Source organism: Pelmatolapia mariae, linkage group LG10_11 (genome assembly GCF_036321145.2).
Source record: "Pelmatolapia mariae isolate MD_Pm_ZW linkage group LG10_11, Pm_UMD_F_2, whole genome shotgun sequence".
In the NCBI taxonomy this organism is placed as follows: domain Eukaryota; kingdom Metazoa; phylum Chordata; class Actinopteri; order Cichliformes; family Cichlidae; genus Pelmatolapia; species Pelmatolapia mariae.
Genome location: NC_086236.1, coordinates 15036291 through 15061307, shown reverse-complemented (window position 1 = coordinate 15061307; position 25017 = coordinate 15036291). Strand labels below are relative to the sequence as shown.

The following is a 25017-nucleotide window of genomic DNA, read 5'->3' as shown; positions in this document are numbered from 1 at the left end:
AGGTTTGAAAGCAGTCTATCATTTTAATCACATAGGACGTGTGTTATCACAATATTGATAAGCGATGCAAGAAGTGCCCAGCCCTACAGAAGATGCATTAAAATTTATTTAGGTTTGGTGTGTCTCATTTTTTGTGTGTAGTAAATAAATTGGTCAAATGACCTGGAAGCAATTATAGAAAAATCATTAATTTTACATCAATTTATTAATTTATAAATAGGAGATGCATTGAAATAAAATTGGTGTGTCTCATTGCTTAGGACTGATTTGGTTTCAATTTGTCCTTTGTGAAATTTACTGATGTTCCCTAAGTGCGCTGCTTTATCCACTGTGTCAATGGGGCTCTCAGTGTAATGTGATTACACTGTGAATCCATATACGTGTACCTCTTATACATGTTGCCTTTAGGGTTCAGCACTGCCCTCCATCAGCCTCACTCCATGCATTTTTGCAGCACATTTATGACCAATAACATTAAACATGTAACACACATTCGTCAAATAAATGCGGTAGTCTACATCAAGTCATCATCTGTATTGCATGTGTAATCAAACATGTACGTTGGCAATTTAGAGAAACAGCAGTGGGATTGCGCATGTGTGTGTCCGCGGTGAGACACAGCATCATCACCTCCTCTCAGCGTTTTACCTTGTATTTGAACAGAAAATCCGTAATGACAGCAATTTTGACCATAAAAATATTGAAATCACACAAAGCAAATTTAAAATCTAGTGTACAAATTAAATTTCTCTTTTGTTAGTTTTTTACTTCTCATTAAGGTGCCTCACTTGACTGCATGTCACTGATTCACATGTATCTACAAAATATTCAAATATACACATATTCAGTTGAAAAAAATTTCTGATTAATGACAGACACAGAAGTTGAAGAAGCATTCAAATAATTTCAGAGCTCAATCAAGGTCAACTAAAATACATACTCCATCCATGGCTGCCATGATTAAGTTGATATTGCGTTTAGCTGTTCCCCCCTTCTTTTTGAACACTCCAAGAAGGTGGTCAAGCGTAGTGGTCCAGCTTGGCCATGAAAGTCGACAACAAAGGGACCATGCTGATGCGAGTGAACTCTGCAACAACCTGAAACATATTAAAAATTACAACTAGAGAGTATTCACTATTAATTTTATTAGAGGCCACATGCAAGAATGTTACAACTTTCAGTCAAACATTTTGTATCTTTTAAAATTAACAATTTACAGTACTTTGTTCTTCTTCAAATACAAGTTCTTATGAAAATGACTTGCAATAACAAAGTTAGTAAGAATTACCTCAGTCTCTGAAAACAGGGCAGGCCGTCTGTATTTGACCTCTGCAATGAATGGCATGTCTTTGATGATTTCCTGTCTTCGGTAGCGATGATAACCAATGGAAACTGATACAAGGAGTTAAATGCATTATATATAACAGTACTACACATTATTCTGCACTTCAATGACAACAGATGAACGCATGTCTTATACTTTACAAATCAAAGTGTTAAGCGCTTAAATTCCTGCGTTTGACACTAAACCAGAAATCAACATGGAGTCGAATTCTTTTAAACAATGTAGCAACTTAATTGATGCACATTTCTAAAATTCATTTCATTCTTCAAACTACAGGATCGCTGGTGCTCCCGGTGGTCATTACTGATGTCAGGGAGCAGGTGCGGTAGATGTTGGGAGTAATTTTAAAACTGTCAGTCTTAGTAGGCAAGTCTCACCTTAACAGGAATCGCAAAAGATTTTGGAAAATTACACCGAAGTAGGTTCAACAATATTTGTTAAATGTCTTCATACTTCTAACACGTGAGAGAGGTATACAAGCTAGAGTGTTAAAAAATTTACCAGGCATCATTTCTTTAAAAAAAAATGCAAAAGTATTCCCGAAAGTGTCAGATGTTTATCAGTTAGTATACATTAATCAAATCTGTCATCCTTAAATTGTTGTACTTACCAAATAATCCTCAGATGGCGATGGATTCTATCCAGGATACTAAGCATATGCAAGCGTCAGTTGAAAATGGCGGATGATCAAACTTCCACACTGCACATGTGCAAACTCAGAAGTATGGAGAGCCTATTAGGACAATCCTCTTTAAATTAAAGTGCTCTTCATTTTAAATGAACTTTTTACGTTGGATTTAATTTACTGCATTTTGTTGTATTGAAATATTATGTTGTTAATTAAATTCAAAACAACATACTTGTGTTTAAAGTTAAAAATCAATTGGTGGCATTAGTTTTAACATGAAACATTTACATAATGCTACCAACATCAGTGTGTCATTTCTTAGAGTGTACCCAGCGCTTCATTTTTCTCAAGCAGTCCGTCATCAGAGGGTTCATAAGGAGAAACAACACTAGCGGTGCACACTGGAGATGGCTCACTCGAAGGGCTCCTCGAGTGATACGCTTTCAACATATTAATATGACAAACCCTGGACTTTCTCCGGCGATCTGGGGTCTGGATCACATAATTGTGGTCACTAAGTTTCTGTTCCACCACATATGGGCCAGCGAACTGGGCTTGCAAACTGGACCCTACCACAGGCAGCAACACCAACACTTTCTCGCCTGGCTGGAAACTTCTGCAAACAGCCTTTTTATCATAACGAGCTTTCATCTTTGCCTGCGTATGTGTCAGATTTTCCCGAGCTAACTGGCATGCAAGGTGGAGTTTTTCTCGAAGTCCGCTAACATAATCAAGGACATTATGCTGGGTTTCAGAAGTGTCTGACAACCACTTCTCCTTCAGAAGCCGGAGGGGACCGCGGACCACATGTCCAAACACCAGGTCCGCAGGACTGAATCCCAAGGATTCCTGAGTGGCCTCCCTGACGGCAAACAACAATAACGGCAGACCCTCATCCCATTCTCTACCAGACTCTGCGCAGAACTTGCGCAGCATAGCTTTGAGGGTTTGATGGAACCTCTCCAGAGCGCCCTGACTTTCCGGGTGGTATGGACTGGACTTTACATGTTTTATCTGCAACTCCTTCACAACCTGCGCAAACACCTTTGAAGTAAAATTTGTTCCTTGGTCTGTTTGAATAACCTTTGGAAGCCCGAAAGTAGAGAAAAACTTAATTAGTGCTTTTATTACCGGTTTTGCTTTCAGCGTGCGTAGTGGAATTGCCTCTGGGAACCTTGTTGCTGAACACATTATTGTAAGTATGTATTGGTGTCCGGATTTTGATTTTGGCAGGGGGCCCACACAATCCAATATTACTTTTTCAAACGGCTCACCTATTACTGGAATAGGATGTAGCGGAGCAGGTGGAATTGGTCTGTTAGGTTTCCCCGCCATCTGACATGCGGTACAGGAACGACAATATGCCACCACATCAGCTTTCAGCCCCGGCCAAAAGAAGTTGCGCAACACCCGATGATAAGTTTTGTTCACCCCGAGATGTCCAGCCATGCTGGCATCATGCGCTAAGCTAAGCACCTGCCCTCGATGTGGCTTCGGCACCACCACCTGCGTAGCACCGCGCAAACCACTCTGGTCAGGGGACCACCTCCTCATAAGAACTCCATCTTGTACAAAAAAAGAAGTGGAGGATCTACTTTCTGCACCTGTGGCTGCGGATATAAAACAGGGAGTCAGTGAGGAGTCATTCTGCTGGGCGGTGATCAATGCATCCCTATTTAACTTTTCATCCAGCTCTGGCATCAGTTTTGTCACATCATTTCCGCTTTCTATTCTGCCACTCTCACAGCTGGGAGACTTTCTTTCATCTAGCGTCGCCATAAATGTGTCAGCGACACCCATAACATCATCAAATTTGCGCGATTGCGCACGAGTGATAGCACAAACAGGAAACACACTTGACATAGAGGTGGCGGCATCAGTGACAGAAGCAACAGGCGTTTCCACCACTTCGGGCGGTGGAAAAACTGTCCCACCAGCTAAGTCATTTCCCAGGATAAATGAAACCCCTTTAAGAGGCAACTGGGAACTCACGGCAACTTTAACATGCCCCGTTATCACGGGCGAACGCAAATGCACCTTGTGAAGCGGCGCCCGAAGAACGCTCATCTTAATTCCCCAGACTAATACATCTGAATCACAAGCAGTTTTATCTGACAATGGCAGTACACTGTCCAACATAAATGACTGATGCGCACCTGTGTCCCGAAGAATAGTAACAGGCACCTTATCCTTCTCTTTCCCCGTCACAGAAACAAAGCCTTTGGTGATAAACGGTTTAAAACGTGGCTCTATTTCAGCACTCGCATGGTGCAAATCATGGGTGGAACGCATTTTGGGCGAAGGCACAACTTTAATGAGACCTACGCCGGCTGGATTTTTAGAGCCTTTGCGCTGCTCCTTCCTCCGGAGCGCGGGACAGACAGCGATCAGATGTCCGGGTTCGCGACAATAAAAACATTCGCGATTTCCACCATCCTCCTGTCTATCCTTCCGTCCCAGCCTTGGTGACTTTATTTTCCTCTCCTGTCCCACCCTGATATTTTGTGCGACAGCGGCTGAAAATATAGTTTTGTGAGTGAGAGTAAACTCATCAGCCATCACCGCAGCTTAGGCAAGTGACGTCACCTTTTGCTCATTCAGATAAATGACTACTTGGTCCGGCAAACATTTTTTAAATTCTTCTAACAAAAGAAGCTCCTTCAGCCCCTCAAGATCCTTCACTTTACTGGCCTGCAACCATCTTTCAAACAAGCGACTCTTTTCACGGGCAAACTCCACAAACGTCTGATTGGCAGTTTTTTCACACTTCCTAAATTTTTGACGGTAGGCTTCCGGGACAAGCTCATATGCCTGCAACACAGTCTTCTTCATGATGTCATAATCAAGGCTGTCCTCAATTGATAAACTGGTACACACCTCCTGGGCTTTCCCGACCAGTTTACATTGCAACAACAGCGGCCAAAACTCCTTCGGCCAGCTTAACGCGGCCGCTATACGCTCAAAAGCGTTAAAATAGGAGTCCACTTCGGCCTCACGAAACGGAGGAACCAGTTTAATATGCTTAGTGATGTCAAAACCAGTTGGGACAGTGGTGGACGTACTAGGACGACTAGAGGCACTTGTGGTCGTACTAGGACGACTAGAGGCACTTGTGGAGAGAGGGGTGGAGGGCTTTCGCTCCAGCTCCAAAGCTCTGACACGGAGGTGCATTGCTTGTACCTCAAGCTCTTTAGCACGGGTTTCCACCTCCCTTATACGGAGGGTCAAACGGAGATCCTCCGTAGACCGCCCCGCCAGGGGGTCCCCGGCCGTACCAGACTTAGGCGCTTCAGACCCCGCCTCAGCTGCACCAGACTGCACCTCAGCCGCATCAGACTCCACCTCAGCTGGGAGCACGTTAACAGGCCCTTTGGAATCCGGCACCGGCTCAGCCTCCGGAGCCACCTTCACACCCCCGCCGTCAGGCTGCTCTACAGCTGCCTTCGGGGCAGAAAGGATGCCTCGCTCCACCAGCCCTGCACACAAAGCGTCCTTAACCTCCGCTTTACGGGCACTATAGGACACTTGAACATCATAAAAATTAGCAATAATCAGCAAATCCGCTTTCTTGCACTCCTGCAACTTATCCCATGAGGGCGAAGTAACAAAACCATCCAAAGAAAACTCCATAATCACACACACCCACTACACCCCCACACCAAGAAAACTGCCAAACAGACCAAAACACACGAGAACAACCACAGAACAAGGCAGAGGACGAGCCCCCAATTCATGTTACGACCCGTCTAGGGCCAGGCCATAACATGAGCGAGGCACTCGCTTCCCCCCCAAGACCCAAGCAGCCACAGGAAACAAATCCGTTCGTTATAGTGATTTATTTACAAAGTGATAAATAAAAGAGGAACAACAAAACGGGAGTGTCAACACTTCAGGGTGAGCCAAGGCCAAAATAAGAAACAGAACAAAATCTACACAAATCCCGCACCCCTGACCTTACCAAAACAAAGTCAAAAATAAAGACAGAGTCTAACCTCCTTAACTAATTCAAAACAGGAGAAAAAACGGGTGATCAAAAGAAACGGCAGCTCACCCCTACCCACTCCACTTCCAACACTTTCAAGCCACACTGCAGCCAACGGCTGCCACAGTTACGCTGCTGGGTAATGAGGAGAGACGCGAGGACCTCTCAAGCCGTAGCGCTCCAGCCTCCTTTTAATGGGCGGGTCCTCCAGCTGGAACCAGTCGCGTCGGGCCGGTGTATCCACGCACCAATCGGAGCCGAGCCCTGGCACAGCTGAATTAACATAAACAGATATTACCTGCCCAGAACAAACACATGAAAATACAAGTTCGTAACAAAGCCAATTAGGAGCAACTAAAAAAATAAAGATTAAAAAAAAAAGATATTCAGGTTAACTTATTGTACTTGTATGTATGTGTGACTTTACAATCTGAAATCATTACGGCCCCTTAGATGAGCTTAACTGTAAAATGAATCCTGCTCAGTGTGAGGAGCACCAGTGATGGCTAAGACATTTGTTGGAACATTACCACAGTCACTGATGCGTATTTTAAGTCAATTCAGAAAAAAATTTAGAAAGAAAAACACAAATCACAGGATGTAAATAATGCATTAAAGACTTTTTTTTTAAAGCTTCACTGTCTGCATGTACTTTATATTAATCAGATGAATACTGAGCACAACACTGTGCTTATTACGTGCTAGTAATTTGATGTCAAACTGTCCCAGACAGTATGAAAAAAATGAAGCCACAGTTCGTAGCCTGAAGAGAGAAACTGCAACTTCTCCAACGTGGAGTAATAACCGAGCAAATACTTGAGGAATCAACAGCTGACAAGCATCTCGTATTCATCATTTAATACTGAAATGCAAAATTCACATACAGCTGCCACTGAGTGTTATCGCCCTCGTGGGGCGTCACGTCACATTTCATCTTACAGGTGATCTCAATGCAGGACACAGTGGAAATGCGCCACGGCTCCAACCAAGTGTGTTTTCACACGGTGAGGATTGAGGAGGAGATGATGATGAGAAGCCAGAAGTCCATGTGGAAGAACTGGCAGATCATATAAGCCACGTACGCTGGAAAGATCCGCAGGAAGAGACAGAGAGAAACTGCACGGAAGTGATTGCACAAACTCCTACGGGACAGGCAGCAAAACGAGCATATGAGAAAGCAGTCAGGTTGATAGCAGGCTTTGCATACACACATTGAGTCAGATTACATTTATTGATGTCCAAAAGACTAACTGCCTGTTTAGGTAGGAATGAAGAAAGAAGGACTGTACACTGTAGTGTTACTTAATTTATCATGTTAGCATGAGTTGTACTGATGACCATAGATAGTTAATTATCACAGTATTTATTAACTGCCCATGGTTATTAATAGTTGTTTATGATCAGTAAAAAATAAAACAAACAGTGGGACACAGAGTTTTCTTAAAAATACACACATAAAAAAGTCTTTGGTATATTAGCTTACCTGTCTCTAGATGCTCCCAGGGCTAGGACTATAGGATCTGCGATCTCCAGCATGGACTGCAGGATTGAAGCAACAACAATAAAGAGGATGATAGAGAGGTGGAAGGCTCTGTGGATGACCTGCAGCTCAATGAGGCCAGTTTGGACCGCAAGGATTAGCAAGGTGATACCTTCAGTCATCCCCCTGCACAGAGAGGAAACAAATTAGAGTTAACACACCACACAATTATATGCCTTGGCTTTGCATTCAAGTTGGAGATCATATACACGTTTATGCAGACTTGACCTTTGGGTATACAATGTCAATTATTTTATCCTATTGGACAGTTGTGTGAAATGCAGACATCCTTAAAGAATAGTTCCAGATATATGTGTTTCCACACGAATGGGATAAACAGTCAGAAAACATATTGCCTCCAGCCGTGATGGTTACTGGGACAGAGAGGTTGAAACAGACTAAAATAATTAAAAGAAACACACACACACACACACACACACACACACACACACACACACACACACACGTGTGTAAACACGGTGAAAGAGCAAAGTCCGAGAAATCAAGCACCACGGCTAGCTCCGCCAGCCTGCTGCCAGTGTGAAATGACACATTTGTGGGTGCTTCCCATGGCGGCGGCATGAAAAGAAGAAGAGGAGAAAGGATGGATGAGTCTGTGCTTAGCGGTGTTGTGCTACAAAATGATGGTCTGCCAAAAACGGATCGGTCGTATTTAAACTGCCATAACAACTTGTTGGTCTACAATATGTGAAAAGATCTATCAAATGTAACCTTCATGAATGAAATGAAGTCATCTTGAGCCAGAAACAAAATTGCTATAACAAGGTAGAAGCGGCAATCAGTTTTTGTTAGTGACTTGTATATATGCTTTATTTATGCAGTTGAAACAATGTGGTTGCCATTATAAATGTGTTTTTTTAAGAGTAGTGTGGCCAAGAGGACAGCAGATGTTTCCAGAAATGTAAGAATAGTTGTGTAAAGATATTTTAAGTGGACCAAGAGGATAAGGCCTTTGTAAACTCTGTTGCGGGAAGTCTATCTAGCAAGATATGTAAAGATATTGGCCATAAAAAACAGAGGGAAAGATAGGAAGTGAGTTTTTGTGAAGCAATGACTTGTTGGCACAAGAAGAGTGGTCGTTGGTAGCCATGACAACAAGGAGGTCCCATAAATGGGGCTGGGCTGTTTGTTGCTGGCAGGAAAAATCAAAAACAGACCCCCCCCCAAGAAAAAAAAAAAAAAAATCAGGGGAAGCCCAGGCTGAACAAGGTTCATCCCTCGGAATTGTGATTCCAAGATCACCTGCCTGGACCTCCCCCTAGCAGATGAACATAGAGAGGGAGGAGAGCCGAGGGCTCGAACCCGGACCTCTATGTTTCTAACCTGCTAGCCCGCCATGTGTCGTCACATGACGGGCGAAGAGAATGGGGAAAATTCTTCTATTTCAAGTGCACATGCTGTACATCGTCGTGCAAGCAGCCTTTCCAAATTAGCTGGAGACCACGCATTTTTTCACTCAAATACTCAACACATTTCACACACTCACACCTGCTTTTTGCCCTGCACACCTCTTTCTCTAATTATTTATCAAAAACCACTCCTTTTTCACCTCTGCTACCTTGCCTTTATTACATCCTCTTAGCTAGCACCAGTGACTGGACAAAACACCTACCCACTGCTTTTCTCATCATTTCTTTTGTCACGGTCAATTCATTCGCCTGGACGCATTAGTTAAACCAACTTTACAAAACAAGTTTCCCCGAAGAGCCCGCTTCTCAGCTTAGCTGCCTACATTTCAGGACCTAGCTAAGGACGGTACTTACCCACACAAACACATTTAACTTACCGAAAAAATGCCACGGGGCTTCGGGTCCGTCTGTGGGGTAGTCCACTTTACTCAAGAACACCTCAGGCTGTCACTTTGAAACAGCTGGTCGTGGTTTTGTAACGTAAACGCTGGACCTCCTCTCAGCCTCCGGCTCCATCTGCCCTTCCCGAACAGAGATAAGCAAGTTTCTCCGCGACTGCAGCTGCCAGTCAAAGCTGTCATGATGACGTTTCACCCCAATTTAACAGCTTTATGTTACTAATTAGAATCAAACTTATAAGAAAGGAGACCCAATGAACATAAATCAGCCTGATGAGAACTACTGATAATGAAAGAAAGCATCTTTGGAAAAAAAATGATCTGAGGAGATTTTGTTTTCTAATTTTAGTCTGACCCCAGTCCCATCCGCTAACACAGAGGAGGGTTTTTTATGAACTACACTGCAGCCAAGACACTAGGCGGCGATAGAGGAGTCATTCCACGAGAATGGTTAAAATTGGACTTGGATGTTTTCACATTTTTTACCAAAATGTATTATTTATATGTATATCCCACATCATTAAGGATATATTTAACTATCAGAAAAATGCATTTTCCCATCTCAGGCATTTGTTTTCTTTTATTATTGATCATATTTTCAAGATGTATTGACTGTAATTCTTCAACCCCGTTATGGACACTTTGGAGGCTCTCTGAATATTATCATAAAATGTATTTCTAAAGAAATCAATATGTTTACATTAATTAGATGTCCCCCATACTAATTCAATAACTTTACATAAAAAAATTACATAAAATCACACATTTTTACTCTCTTAAAACCTGAAATGTAACTAATGAGTGAAAGCAATCTTGTCATTTTTCATCAAAAATTTAGTTTAACTAAGAATTGTAATTAAAATCAATGATCATATGATAGCGCTCAATATTTTAGACAGATATCCCCAAACATTAAATTATTTTTTCAACATTTTAAGAAAATAATATATGAAAATGTAGGTGTGACGGGGTTGAGACTAGCATAACAGGGTTGAAGATGGTAACAGGGTTGAAGAGACAAATATAGCTTTACATATAAACAGTTGTTTACTCTTAAATTCAATGTATAGGGCTTTCCATTAGCATTATATCTCACTTTGTAACCATAGGAAGGACATCAGATACAAATTGCAGTAGAATTAAGTTTTATTAATCTAAAGTAAAAACAACCACAACAGCATATTAACAACTAACAAACATTGTAAAGTGAATTGCTCAAATGTAACATAATGCGTGTGTGTGTGTGTGTGTGTGTCTAGGCATAAGAGAGCCTCATGAGGTGTGCTAAAAGTCACCTCATCCTTGCTCCGATAACATACAATTAAACTTGATGAACTGGTTGAACTAATAACAATAATAATCAGTTAACGATTCCAGTGTGTCTGTCTGTATCAGTGCCTGTGTCTGTGTCCATGTCAGAGTGTTTTTGCATGTGTGTGCCTGCATCAGTGTGTGTGTCTGTATATATGCATGAATGTGCCTTTTGTTTCATGAATTCATCTTGTGAGTCGGTTCCACACCTCTTTCAAGACTTCCACATGGCGGTTTGTCACAGCCCGTGGGGGTGGAATGAGTTCAAGGACATTATCAAACAGGTGCCAGAGGATGATATCCTCTGGCACCTGTTTGATAATGTACGATGCATGCATTTGACCTGGACTTGTGTTGTTTGTATGTTTAGAATGATGCCTGGATACAAATCATCGTCATATCTGAGAATACACCATTTGCCAGTCAGTTCTGGACTTTCCCTCTGGATTTCTTTTTCTGGATTCCTCCCACTGCCTGTCTGTGATACAGCTGTTTCTATCTTCTGGCCAAAAGTGAAACACTTGTTGTTGAAGCACTTGCAGTTAAACTGCTTCCGGGTTGTGCACATGCAGCTTACATCACAAACCATCCGTTCTCTTGGAGCTACACTAATGACGTGGTGAATTCTCATGGTTCCAGGAACAGCTGGTATCTGCTTTGGCATTTTCTTCATAGCTTCCTCAACATCTTCACTTTTCACAAAGAACAGTTTCACACTTGTGTTTGTTTCAGACAAGGCCCTGAATAACTCTTCTGCATCTGGGATATCATGCCCCTTTGCTACCATCATGTCAGCTGCTCTTTTTAAGGCTCCCCCAACACCATCTGGTGCTCCTTTTCCATGACTAGCCTCGAAAAAATTCCAAGAACCAGCATTGAATCCTCTTCTGTCCAGTTCTGTAGTGAAAAGGTAGAAGTTTCTTCGTTGTTTGTATCGTGTACAGGGTCCGTCGCTTAAAAAGTGCAGCACAGACACTTGTAGATGTTGGCCTTGAAGGTAATCTAGCACAGGATTTAGGTGCTGCCATATTGCTGGAGGGCCTTTATGTCTACTGGCGGAGACGGTGCTAAAGCACACAGGCTCTGATAGTCCACCAACATACAATACACCAGTATGAAGGGTGGCCTGCTGATGTTAAGCCCCAAAGTAGACCGCCTGAACTTGAGAACTGTATTTACAGCTGTAGTTTTCTGAGAAGTCAACATGTATCAAAGTCTCCTCCCCTGACATGTTGTTCTTCAGCTCACGGCAGAAGGCTGCTTGATATTAAAGTGATGCATTTTAAATTTCTTTACAAAGCTCTGGAAGAGATCAATGAGGTCCTCTTGTGTGCCCTCCACAGATTTCTTGACTGTCACCTTGACAGTTGCCTCCATCTCTCATGCTCACTCTGCAGGTTTCTCTCCCTTCTTTCAGGATCAGCTTTAAGGCGTTCCCGATACTTCCTTTGCCTTTCTGCTGCTGTTGATGGCGCCATCTTACTCGCATGCATGCAGTATAACAATGGTGATTGAATATAATAATAATTAATTTAAATAATTGGATAACTTAACAACCAAAGTATTAAAATCTCAACCCCATCACAATCTCACAACCCCGTTACAATCAAAAACATAACAGGGTTGAGTGTGACTGGGTTGAGATTTTTGCACAAACTGGCTGCTGCTCAATGTAGTGAATACCATACAGAGCGCACATGGCATGCATGAAATTCAAAATCACCATATATTCATGAACTAACAAAAAACTTTTTCATAAGTAATAGTTTTCTATCTTTTTTTCATGTTACGGTGTTGAGTCATTGAGGTTGACGACCACAATATCACAAGATAAATGACAAAAATAAAGGAAAAGAATGGAGCAATTTGCCTGTCTCTGTGGTCCTGTTGTCCAAAAGACTTCATTGATGTCACTTCCTGATGTATATGGAATTCTGGATAACACCATTGTATTTATGGGGGTGGGATCATTCATGTAACGGGGTTGAGGGGTTAGTCAGGTACAGGAATAATTGTGATTTTAATGAATAATTAACAATTAAATTTGAAAAAAAGAAATATTAACAGCAAAAGAGCACAAATAGATGTTTAGGTTGATACCAAAATTTATTGACGTTTTAAATAGTTTTATTTGGTATTTTCAAAGTAAACTTTCATCAAGGCCATGAGGGACATGACAAAATAGGTGGTATCAAATGAAAAAACTGTATTATTTCCCATGAAAAGATAAAAATTAGTTTAGTTTTTTTAAAGGGTACATTTAAATATATATGTAAAGCTGTTTAAATAGAAAGTTTGGTGACCCAATAGATGAAATACACCATAAGAGGTGAGAGGGACTCAAATTGTGCCATTTTCATGGAATGACTCAGAGACGTTTTGGCTTCATTTTTGGGGAGCATGTTTCCTGCAGTATTGCTGCCCTCTGCTGTTGCAGTACCTCACAGTCAGACGCAACGGCTCAGTCACCCGATGCATTGTCTCCAAAATGTACATATAAATGAGACTTTTCAAAGAAACTGATTGTTACAGCTTTTGTAATACATTCTTCGACTGCTTTTGACCCTAACGGACTACACCCATTATTATTTGCTTAACATTATTTGTGTGGTATTTCATTTTTATTCATTTTAATTTCAGCAGGTGGTATCACTCCCACTTTTCAGTCGCTTACCTTCTCCAAAACAGTTATCTTTCTTTTGTTATTTTCCTTACACTTAATCAAAGTATTAGTAAGAACAGTCACAGCATTCAGAATGGATGGTTCATGGTTTCTACAGTATTGTTATTTTCTCTCTCTGGGTTTTTAGTCGCATTCAGTAAGATCATCAAATATGAAAGTCTAACAGCAGTACTAGTTAAGTAGACAAAATACATCCTGAAATTATGATTGTAGAGCAAGCCAATTAGGAGCAACTAAAAAAATAATGATTAAAAAAAAAAAAAAAGATATTCAGGTTAACTTATTGTACATGTATGTATGTGTGACTTTACAATCTGAAATCATTACGGCCCCTTAGATGAGCTTAACTGTAAAATGAATCCTGCTCAGTGTGAGGAGCACCAGTGATGGCTAAGACATTTGTTGGAACATTACCACAGTCACTGATGCGTATTTTAAGTCAATTCAGAAAAAAATTTAGAAAGAAAAACACAAATCACAGGATGTAAATAATGCATTAAAGACTTTTTTTTAAGGCTTCACTGTCTGCATGTACTTTATATTAATCAGATGAATACTGAGCACAACACTGTGCTTATTACGTGCTAGTAATTTGATGTCAAACTGTCCCAGACAGTATGAAAAAATGAAGCCACAGTTCGTAGCCTGAAGAGAGAAACTGCAACTTCTCCAACGTGGAGTAATAACCGAGCAAATACTTGAGGAATCAACAGCTGACAAGCATCTCGTATTCATCATTTAATACTGAAATGCAAAATTCACATACAGCTGCCACTGAGTGTTATCGCCCTCGTGGGGCGTCACGTCACATTTCATCTTACAGGTGATCTCAATGCAGGACACAGTGGAAATGCGCCACGGCTCCAACCAAGTGTGTTTTCACACGGTGAGGATTGAGGAGGAGATGATGATGAGAAGCCAGAAGTCCATGTGGAAGAACTGGCAGATCATATAAGCCACGTACGCTGGAAAGATCTGCAGGAAGAGACAGAGAGAAACTGCACGGAAGTGATTGCACAAACTCCTACGGGACAGGCAGCAAAACGAGCATATGAGAAAGCAGTCAGGTTGATAGCAGGCTTTGCATACACACATTGAGTCAGATTACATTTATTGATGTCCAAAAGACTAACTGCCTGTTTAGGTAGGAATGAAGAAAGAAGGACTGTACACTGTAGTGTTACTTAATTTATCATGTTAGCATGAGTTGTACTGATGACCATAGATAGTTAATTATCACAGTATTTATTAACTGCCCATGGTTATTAATAGTTGTTTATGATCAGTAAAAAATAAAACAAACAGTGGGACAGAGTTTTCTTAAAAATACACACATAAAAAAAGTCTTTGGTATATTAGCTTACCTGTCTCTAGATGCTCCCAGGGCTAGGACTATAGGATCTGCGATCTCCAGCATGGACTGCAGGATTGAAGCAACAACAATAAAGAGGATGATAGAGAGGTGGAAGGCTCTGTGGATGACCTGCAGCTCAATGAGGCCAGTTTGGACCGCAAGGATTAGCAAGGTGATACCTTCAGTCATCCCCCTGCACAGAGAGGAAACAAATTAGAGTTAACACACCACACAATTATATGCCTTGGCTTTGCATTCAAGTTGGAGATCATAGACACGTTTATGCAGACTTGACCTTTGGGTATACAATGTCAATTATTTTATCCTATTGGACAGTTGTGTGAAATGCAGACATCCTTAAAGAATAGTTCCAGATATATGTGTTTCCACACGAATGGGATAAACAGTCAGAAAACATATTGCCTCCAGCCGTGATGGTTACTGGGACAGAGAGGTTGAAACAGACTAAAATAATCAAGCACCACGGCTAGCTCCGCCAGCCTGCTGCCAGTGTGAAATGACACATTTGTGGGTGCTTCCCATGGCGGCGGCATGAAAAGAAGAAGAGGAGAAAGGATGGATGAGTCTGTGCTTAGCGGTGTTGTGCTACAAAATGATGGTCTGCCAAAAACGGATCGGTCGTATTTAAACTGCCATAACAACTTGTTGGTCTACAATATGTGAAAAGATCTATCAAATGTAACCTTCATGAATGAAATGAAGTCATCTTGAGCCAGAAACAAAATTGCTATAACAAGGTAGAAGCGGCAATCAGTTTTTGTTAGTGACTTGTATATATGCTTTATTTATGCAGTTGAAACAATGTGGTTGCCATTATAAATGTGTTTTTTTAGAGTAGTGTGGCCAAGAGGACAGCAGATGTTTCCAGAAATGTAAGAATAGTTGTGTAAAGATATTTTAAGTGGACCAAGAGGATAAGGCCTTTGTAAACTCTGTTGCGGGAAGTCTATCTAGCAAGATATGTAAAGATATTGGCCATAAAAAACAGAGGGAAAGATAGGAAGTGAGTTTTTGTGAAGCAATGACTTGTTGGCACAAGAAGAGTGGTCGTTGGTAGCCATGACAACAAGGAGGTCCCATAAATGGGGCTGGGCTGTTTGTTGCTGGCAGGAAAAATCAAAAACAGACACCCCCCCAAGGAAAAAAAAAAAAAAATCAGGGGAAGCCCAGGCTGAACAAGGTTCATCCCTCGGAATTGTGATTCCAAGATCACCTGCCTGGACCTCCCCCTAGCAGATGAACATAGAGAGGGAGGAGAGCCGAGGGCTCGAACCCGGACCTCTATGTTTCTAACCTGCTAGCCCGCCATGTGTCGCCACATGACGGGCGAAGAGAATGGGGAAAATTCTTCTATTTCAAGTGCACATGCTGTACATCGTCGTGCAAGCAGCCTTTCCAAATTAGCTGGAGACCACGCATTTTTTCACTCAAATACTCAACACATTTCACACACTCACACCTGCTTTTTGCCCTGCACACCTCTTTCTCTAATTATTTATCAAAAACCACTCCTTTTTCACCTCTGCTACCTTGCCTTTATTACATCCTCTTAGCTAGCACCAGTGACTGGACAAAACACCTACCCACTGCTTTTCTCATCATTTCTTTTGTCACGGTCAATTCATTCGCCTGGACGCATTAGTTAAACCAACTTTACAAAACAAGTTTCCCCGAAGAGCCTGCTTCTCAGCTTAGCTGCCTACATTTCAGGACCTAGCTAAGGACGGTACTTACCCACACAAACACATTTAACTTAGCGAAAAAAAGCCACGGGGCTTCGGGTCCGTCTGTGGGGTAGTCCACTTTACTCAAGAACACCTCAGGCTGTCACTTTGAAACAGCTGGTCGTGGTTTTGTAACGTAAACGCTGGACCTCCTCTCAGCCTCCGGCTCCATCTGCCCTTCCCGAACAGAGATAAGCAAGTTTCTCCGCGACTGCAGCTGCCAGTCAAAGCTGTCATGATGACGTTTCACCCCAATTTAACAGCTTTGTGTTACTAATTAGAATCAAACTTATAAGAAAGGAGACCCAATGAACATAAATCAGCCTGATGAGAACTACTGATAATGAAAGAAAGCATCTTTGGAAAAAAAATGATCTGAGGAGATTTTGTTTTCTAATTTTAGTCTGACCCCAGTCCCATCCGCTAACACAGAGGAGGGTTTTTTATGACCTATACTGCAGCCAAGACACTAGGCGGCGATAGAGGAGTCATTCCACGAGAATGGTTAAAATTGGACTTGGATGTTTTCACATTTTTTACCAAAATGTATTATTTATATGTATATCCCACATCATTAAGGATATATTTAACTATCAGAAAAATGCATTTTCCCATCTCAGGCATTTGTTTTCTTTTATTATTGATCATATTTTCAAGATGTATTGACTGTAATTCTTCAACCCCGTTATGGACACTTTGGAGGCTCTCTGAATATTATCATAAAATGTATTTCTAAAGAAATCAATATGTTTACATTAATTAGATGTCCCCCATACTAATTCAATAACTTTACATAAAAAAAATTACATAAAATCACACATTTTTACTCTCTTAAAACCTGAAATGTAACTAATGAGTGAAAGCAATCTTGTCATTTTTCATCAAAAATTTAGTTTAACTAAGAATTGTAATCAAAATCAATGATCATATGATAGCGCTCAATATTTTAGACAGATATCCCCAAACATTAAATTATTTTTTCAACATTTTAAGAAAATAATATATGAAAATGTAGGTGTGACGGGGTTGAGACTAGCATAACAGGGTTGAAGATGGTAACAGGGTTGAAGAGACAAATATAGCTTTACATATAAACAGTTGTTTACTCTTAAATTCAATGTATAGGGCTTTCCATTAGCATTATATCTCACTTTGTAACCATAGGAAGGACATCAGATACAAATTGCAGTAGAATTAAGTTTTATTAATCTAAAGTAAAAACAACCACAACAGCATATTAACAACTAACAAACATTGTAAAGTGAATTGCTCAAATGTAACATAATGCGTGTGTGTGTGTGTGTGTGTGTGTGTGTGTGTCTAGGCATAAGAGAGCCTCATGAGGTGTGCTAAAAGTCACCTCATCCTTGCTCCGATAACATACAATTAAACTTGATGAACTGGTTGAACTAATAACAATAATAATCAGTTAACGATTCCAGTGTGTCTGTCTGTATCAGTGCCTGTGTCTGTGTCCATGTCAGAGTGTTTTTGCATGTGTGTGCCTGCATCAGTGTGTGTGTCTGTATATATGCATGAATGTGCCTTTTGTTTCATGAATTCATCTTGTGAGTCGGTTCCACACCTCTTTCAAGACTTCCACATGGTGGTTTGTCACAGCCCGTGGGGGTGGAATGAGTTCAAGGACATTATCAAACAGGTGCCAGAGGATGATATCCTCTGGCACCTGTTTGATAATGTACGATGCATGCATTTGACCTGGACTTGTGTTGTTTGTATGTTTAGAATGATGCCTGGATACAAATCATCGTCATATCTGAGAATACACCATTTGCCAATCAGTTCTGGACTTTCCCTCTGGATTTCTTTTTCTGGATTCCCCCCACTGCCTGTCTGTGATACAGCTGTTTCTATCTTCTGGCCAAAAGTGAAACACTTGTTGTTGAAGTACTTGCAGTTAAACTGCTTCCGGGTTGTGCACATGCAGCTTACATCACAAACCATCCGTTCTCCTGGAGCTACACTAATGACGTGGTGAATTCTCATGGTTCCAGGAACAGCTGGTATCTGCTTTGGCATTTTCTTCATAGCTTCCTCAACATCTTCACTTTTCACAAAGAACAGTTTCACACTTGTGTTTGTTTCAGACAAGGCCCTGAATAACTCTTCTGCATCTGGGATATCATGCCCCTTTGCTACCATCATGTCAGCTGCTCTTTTTAAGGCTCCCCCAACACCATCTGGTGCTCCTTTTCCATGACTAGCCTCGAAAAAATTCCAAGAACCAGCCTTGAATCCTCTTCTGTCCAGTTCTGTAGTGAAAAGGTAGAAGTTTCTTCGTTGTTTGTATCGTGTACAGGGTCCGTCGCTTAAAAAGTGCAGCACAGACACTTGTAGATGTTGGCCTTGAAGGTAATCTAGCACAGGATTTAGGTGCTGCCATATTGCTGGAGGGCCTTTATGTCTACTGGCGGAGATGGTGCTAAAGCACACAGGCTCTGATAGTCCACCAACATACAATACACCAGTATGAAGGGTGGCCTGCTGATGTGAAGCCCCAAAGTAGACCGCCTGAACTTGAGAACTGTATTTACAGCTGTAGTTTTCTGAGAAGTCAACATGTATCAAAGTCTCCTCCCCTGACATGTTGTTCTTCAGCTCACGGCAGAAGGCTGCTTGATATTAAAGTGATGCATTTTAAATTTCTTTACAAAGCTCTGGAAGAGCTCAATGAGGTCCTCTTGTGTGCCCTCCACAGATTTCTTGACTGTCACCTTGACAGTTGCCTCCATCTCTCATGCTCACTCTGCAGGTTTCTCTCCCTTCTTTCAGGATCAGCTTTAAGGCGTTCCCGATACTTCCTTTGCCTTTCTGCTGCTGTTGATGGTGCCATCTTACTCGCATGCATGCAGTATAACAATGGTGATTGAATATAATAATAATTAATTTAAATAATTGGATAACTTAACAACCAAAGTATTAAAATCTCAACCCCATCACAATCTCACAACCCCGTTACAATCAAAAACATAACAGGGTTGAGTGTGACTGGGTTGAGATTTTTGCACAAACTGGCTGCTGCTCAATGTAGTGAATACCATACAGAGCGCACATGGCATGCATGAAATTCAAAATCACCATATATTCATGAACTAACAAAAAACTTTTTCATAAGTAATAGTTATCTTTTTCTTTTTCTTTCTTTTTCTTTTTTTCATGTTACGGTGTTGAGTCATTGAGGTTGACGACCACAATATCACAAGATAAATGACAAAAATAAAGGAAAAGAATGGAGCAATTTGCCTGTCTCTGTGGTCCTGTTGTCCAAAAGACTTCATTGATGTCACTTCCTGATGTATATGGAATTCTGGATAACACCATTGTATTTATGGGGGTGGGATCATTCATGTAACGGGGTTGAGGGGTTAGTCAGGTACAGGAATAATTGTGATTTTAATGAATAATTAACAATTAAATTTGAAAAAAAGAAATATTAACAGCAAAAGAGCACAAATAGATGTTTAGGTTGATACCAAAATTTATTGACGTTTTAAATAGTTTTATTTGGTATTTTCAAAGTAAACTTTCATCAAGGCCATGAGGGACATGACAAAATAGGTGGTATCAAATGAAAAAACTGTATTATTTCCCATGAAAAGATAAAAATTAGTTTAGTTTTTTTAAAGGGTACATTTAAATATATATGTAAAGCTGTTTAAATAGAAAGTTTGGTGACCCAATAGATGAAATACACCATAAGAGGTGAGAGGGACTCAAATTGTGCCATTTTCATGGAATGACTCAGAGACGTTTTGGCTTCATTTTTGGGGAGCATGTTTCCTGCAGTATTGCTGCCCTCTGCTGTTGCAGTACCTCACAGTCAGACGCAACGGCTCAGTCACCCGATGCATTGTCTCCAAAATGTACATATAAATGAGACTTTTCAAAGAAACTGATTGTTACAGCTTTTGTAATACATTCTTCGACTGCTTTTGACCCTAACGGACTACACCCAATATTATTTGCTTAACATTATTTGTGTGGTATTTCATTTTTATTCATTTTAATTTCAGCAGGTGGTATCACTCCCACTTTTCAGTCGCTTACCTTTTCCAAAACAGTTATCTTTATTTTGTTATTTTCCTTACACTTAATCAAAGTATTAGTAAGAACAGTCACAGCATTCAGAATGGATGGTTCATGTTTTCTACAGTATTGTTATTTTCTCTCTCTGGGTTTTTAGTCGCATTCAGTAAGATCATCAAATATGAAAGTCTAACAGCAGTACTAGTTAAGTAGACAAAATACATCCTGAAATTATGATTGTAGAGCAAGCCAATTAGGAGCAACTAAAAAAATAAAGATTAAAAAAAAAAAAAAAAGATATTCAGGTTAACTTATTGTACTTGTATGTATGTGTGACTTTACAATCTGAAATCATTACGGCCCCTTAGATGAGCTTAACTGTAAAATGAATCCTGCTCAGTGTGAGGAGCACCAGTGATGGCTAAGACATTTGTTGGAACATTACCACAGTCACTGATGCGTATTTTAAGTCAATTCAGAAAAATTTTTAGAAAGAAAAACACAAATCACAGGATGTAAATAATGCATTAAAGACTTTTTTTTAAAGCTTCACTGTCTGCATGTACTTTATATTAATCAGATGAATACTGAGCACAACACTGTGCTTATTACGTGCTAGTAATTTGATGTCAAACTGTCCCAGACAGTATGAAAAAATGAAGCCACAGTTCGTAGCCTGAAGAGAGAAACTGCAACTTCTCCAACGTGGAGTAATAACCGAGCAAATACTTGAGGAATCAACAGCTGACAAGCATCTCATATTCATCATTTAATACTGAAATGCAAAATTCACATACAGCTGCCACTGAGTGTTATCGCCCTCGTGGGGCGTCACGTCACATTTCATCTTACAGGTGATCTCAATGCAGGACACAGTGGAAATGCGCCACGGCTCCAACCAAGTGTGTTTTCACACGGTGAGGATTGAGGAGGAGATGATGATGAGAAGCCAGGAGTCCATGTGGAAGAACTGGCAGATCATATAAGCCACGTACGCTGGAAAGATCCGCAGGAAGAGACAGAGAGAAACTGCACGGAAGTGATTGCACAAACTCCTACGGGACAGGCAGCAAAACGAGCATATGAGAAAGCAGTCAGGTTGATAGCAGGCTTTGCATACACACATTGAGTCAGATTACATTTATTGATGTCCAAAAGACTAACTGCCTGTTTAGGTAGGAATGAAGAAAGAAGGACTGTACACTGTAGTGTTACTTAATTTATCATGTTAGCATGAGTTGTACTGATGACCATAGATAATGAATACTGTGATAATTAACTAACTGCCCATAGTTATTAATAGTTGTTTATGATCAGTAAAAAATAAAACAAACAGTGGGACACAGAGTTTTCTTAAAAATACACACATAAAAAAAGTCTTTGGTATGTTAGCTTACCTGTCTCTAGATGCTCCCAGGGCTAGGACTATAGGATCTGCGATCTCCAGCATGGACTGCAGGATTGAAGCAACAACAATAAAGAGGATGATAGAGAGGTGGAAGGCTCTGTGGATGACCTGCAGCTCAATGAGGCCAGTTTGGACCGCAAGGATTAGCAAGGTGATACCTTCAGTCATCCCCCTGCACAGAGAGAGAAAAATTAGAGTTAACACACCACACAATTATATGCCTTGGCTTTGCATTCAAGTTGGAGATCATATACACGTTTATGCAGACTTGACCTTTGGGTATACAATGTCAATTATTTTATCCTATTGGACAGTTGTGTGAAATGCAGACATCCTTAAAGAATAGTTCCAGATATATGTGTTTCCACACGAATGGGATAAACAGTCAGAAAACATATTGCCTCCAGCCGTGATGGTTACTGGGACAGAGAGGTTGAAACAGACTAAAATAATTAAAAGAAACACACACACACACACACACACACACGTGTGTAAACACGGTGAAAGAGCAAAGTCCGAGAAATCAAGCACCACGGCTAGCTCCGCCAGCCTGCTGCCAGTGTGAAATGACACATTTGTGGGTGCTTCCCATGGCGGCGGCATGAAAAGAAGAAGAGGAGAAAGGATGGATGAGTCTGTGCTTAGCGGTGTTGTGCTACAAAATGATGGTCTGCCACAAACGGATCGGTCGTATTTAAACTGCCATAACAACTTGTTGGTCTACAATATGTGAAAAGATCTATCAAATGTAACCTTCATGAATGAAATGAAGTCATCTTGAGCCAGAAACAAAATTGCTATAACAAGGTAGAAGCGGCAATCAGTTTTTGTTAGTGACTTGTATATATGCTTTATTTATGCAGTTGAAAAAATGTGGTTGCCATTATAAATGTGTTTTTTTAAGAGTAGTGTGGCCAAGAGGACAGCAGATGTTTCAAGAAATGTAAGAATAGTTGTGTAAAGATATTTTAAGTGGACCAAGAGGATAAGGCCTTTGTAAACTCTGTTGCAGGAAGTCTATCTAGCAAGATATGTAAAGATATTGGCCATAAAAAACAGAGGGAAAGATAGGAAGTGAGTTTTTGTGAAGCAATGACTTGTTGGCACAAGAAGAGTGGTCGTTGGTAGCCATGACAACAAGGAGGTCCCATAAATGGGGCTGGGCTGTTTGTTGCTGGCAGGAAAAATCATAAACAGACACCCTCCAAGAAAAAAAAAAAAAAAAAATCAGGGGAAGCCCAGGCTGAACAAGGTTCATCCCTCGGAATTGTGATTCCAAGATCACCTGCCTGGACCTCCCCCTAGCAGATGAACATAGAGAGGGAGGAGAGCCGAGGGCTCGAACCCGGACCTCTATGTTTCTAACCTGCTAGCCCGCCATGTGTCGCCACATGACGGGCGAAGAGAAGGGGGAAAATTCTTCTATTTCAAGTGCACATGCTGTACATCGTGCAAGCAGCCTTTCCAAATTAGCTGGAGACCACGCATTTTTTCACTCAAATACTCAACACATTTCACACACTCACACCTGCTTTTTGCCCTGCACACCTCTTTCTCTAATTATTTATCAAAAACCACTCCTTTTTCACCTCTGCTACCTTGCCTTTATTACATCCTCTTAGCTAGCACCAGTGACTGGACAAAACACCTACCCACTGCTTTTCTCATCATTTCTTTTGTCACGGTCAATTCATTCGCCTGGACGCATTAGTTAAACCAACTTTACAAAACAAGTTTCCCCGAAGAGCCCGCTTCTCAGCTTAGCTGCCTACATTTCAGGACCTAGCTAAGGACGGTACTTACCCACACAAACACATTTAACTTACCGAAAAAAAGCCACGGGGCTTTGGGTCCGTCTGTGGGGTAGTCCACTTTACTCAAGAACACCTCAGGCTGTCACTTTGAAACAGCTGGTCGTGGTTTTGTAACGTAAACGCTGGACCTCCTCTCAGCCTCCGGCTCCATCTGCCCTTCCCGAACAGAGATAAGCAAGTTTCTCCGCGACTGCAGCTGCCAGTCAAAGCTGTCATGATGACGTTTCACCCCAATTTAACAGCTTTGTGTTACTAATTAGAATCAAACTTATAAGAAAGGAGACCCAATGAACATAAATCAGCCTGATGAGAACTACTGATAATGAAAGAAAGCATCTTTGGAAAAAAAATGATCTGAGGAGATTTTGTTTTCTAATTTTAGTCTGACCCCAGTCCCATCCGCTAACATAGAGGAGGGTTTTTTATGAACTACACTGCAGCCAAGACACTAGGCGGCGATAGAGGAGTCATTCCACGAGAATGGTTAAAATTGGACTTGGATGTTTTCACATTTTTTACCAAAATGTATTATTTATATGTATATCCCACATCATTAAGGATATATTTAACTATCAGAAAAATGCATTTTCCCATCTCAGGCATTTGTTTTCTTTTATTATTGATCATATTTTCAAGATGTATTGACTGTAATTCTTCAACCCCGTTATGGACACTTTGGAGGCTCTCTGAATATTATCATAAAATGTATTTCTAAAGAAATCAATATGTTTACATTAATTAGATGCCCCCCATACTAATTCAATAACTTTACATAAAAAAAATTACATAAAATCACACATTTTTACTCTCTTAAAACCTGAAATGTAACTAATGAGTGAAAGCAATCTTGTCATTTTTCATCAAAAATTTAGTTTAACTAAGAATTGTAATCAAAATCAATGATCATATGATAGCGCTCAATATTTTAGACAGATATCCCCAAACATTAAATTATTTTTTCAACATTTTAAGAAAATAATATATGAAAATGTAGGTGTGACGGGGTTGAGACTAGCATAACAGGGTTGAAGATGGTAACAGGGTTGAAGAGACAAATATAGCTTTACATATAAACAGTTGTTTACTCTTAAATTCAATGTATAGGGCTTTCCATTAGCATTATATCTCACTTTGTAACCATAGGAAGGACATCAGATACAAATTGCAGTAGAATTAAGTTTTATTAATCTAAAGTAAAAACAACCACAACAGCATATTAACAACTAACAAACATTGTAAAGTGAATTGCTCAAATGTAACATAATGCGTGTGTGTGTGTGTGTGTGTGTGTGTGTGTGTGTGTGTGTGTGTGTGTGTGTGTGAGGGTGGGTG

At 40.6% G+C, this 25017-nt stretch overlaps 1 long non-coding RNA gene across 1 annotated transcript; it reads right to left on the bottom strand.

The window, feature by feature from the left end:
• Nucleotides 1–992: 992 nt before the first annotated feature.
• Nucleotides 993–2044, bottom strand: LOC134636881 (uncharacterized). Its single transcript, XR_010095035.1, has 3 exons — nt 1956–2044; nt 1289–1392; nt 993–1097 (listed from the first exon to the last, which is right to left on the bottom strand). It is a non-coding gene; the product is annotated as an uncharacterized LOC134636881 (long non-coding RNA).
• Between the last annotated feature and the right edge of the window lie 22973 nt (nt 2045–25017).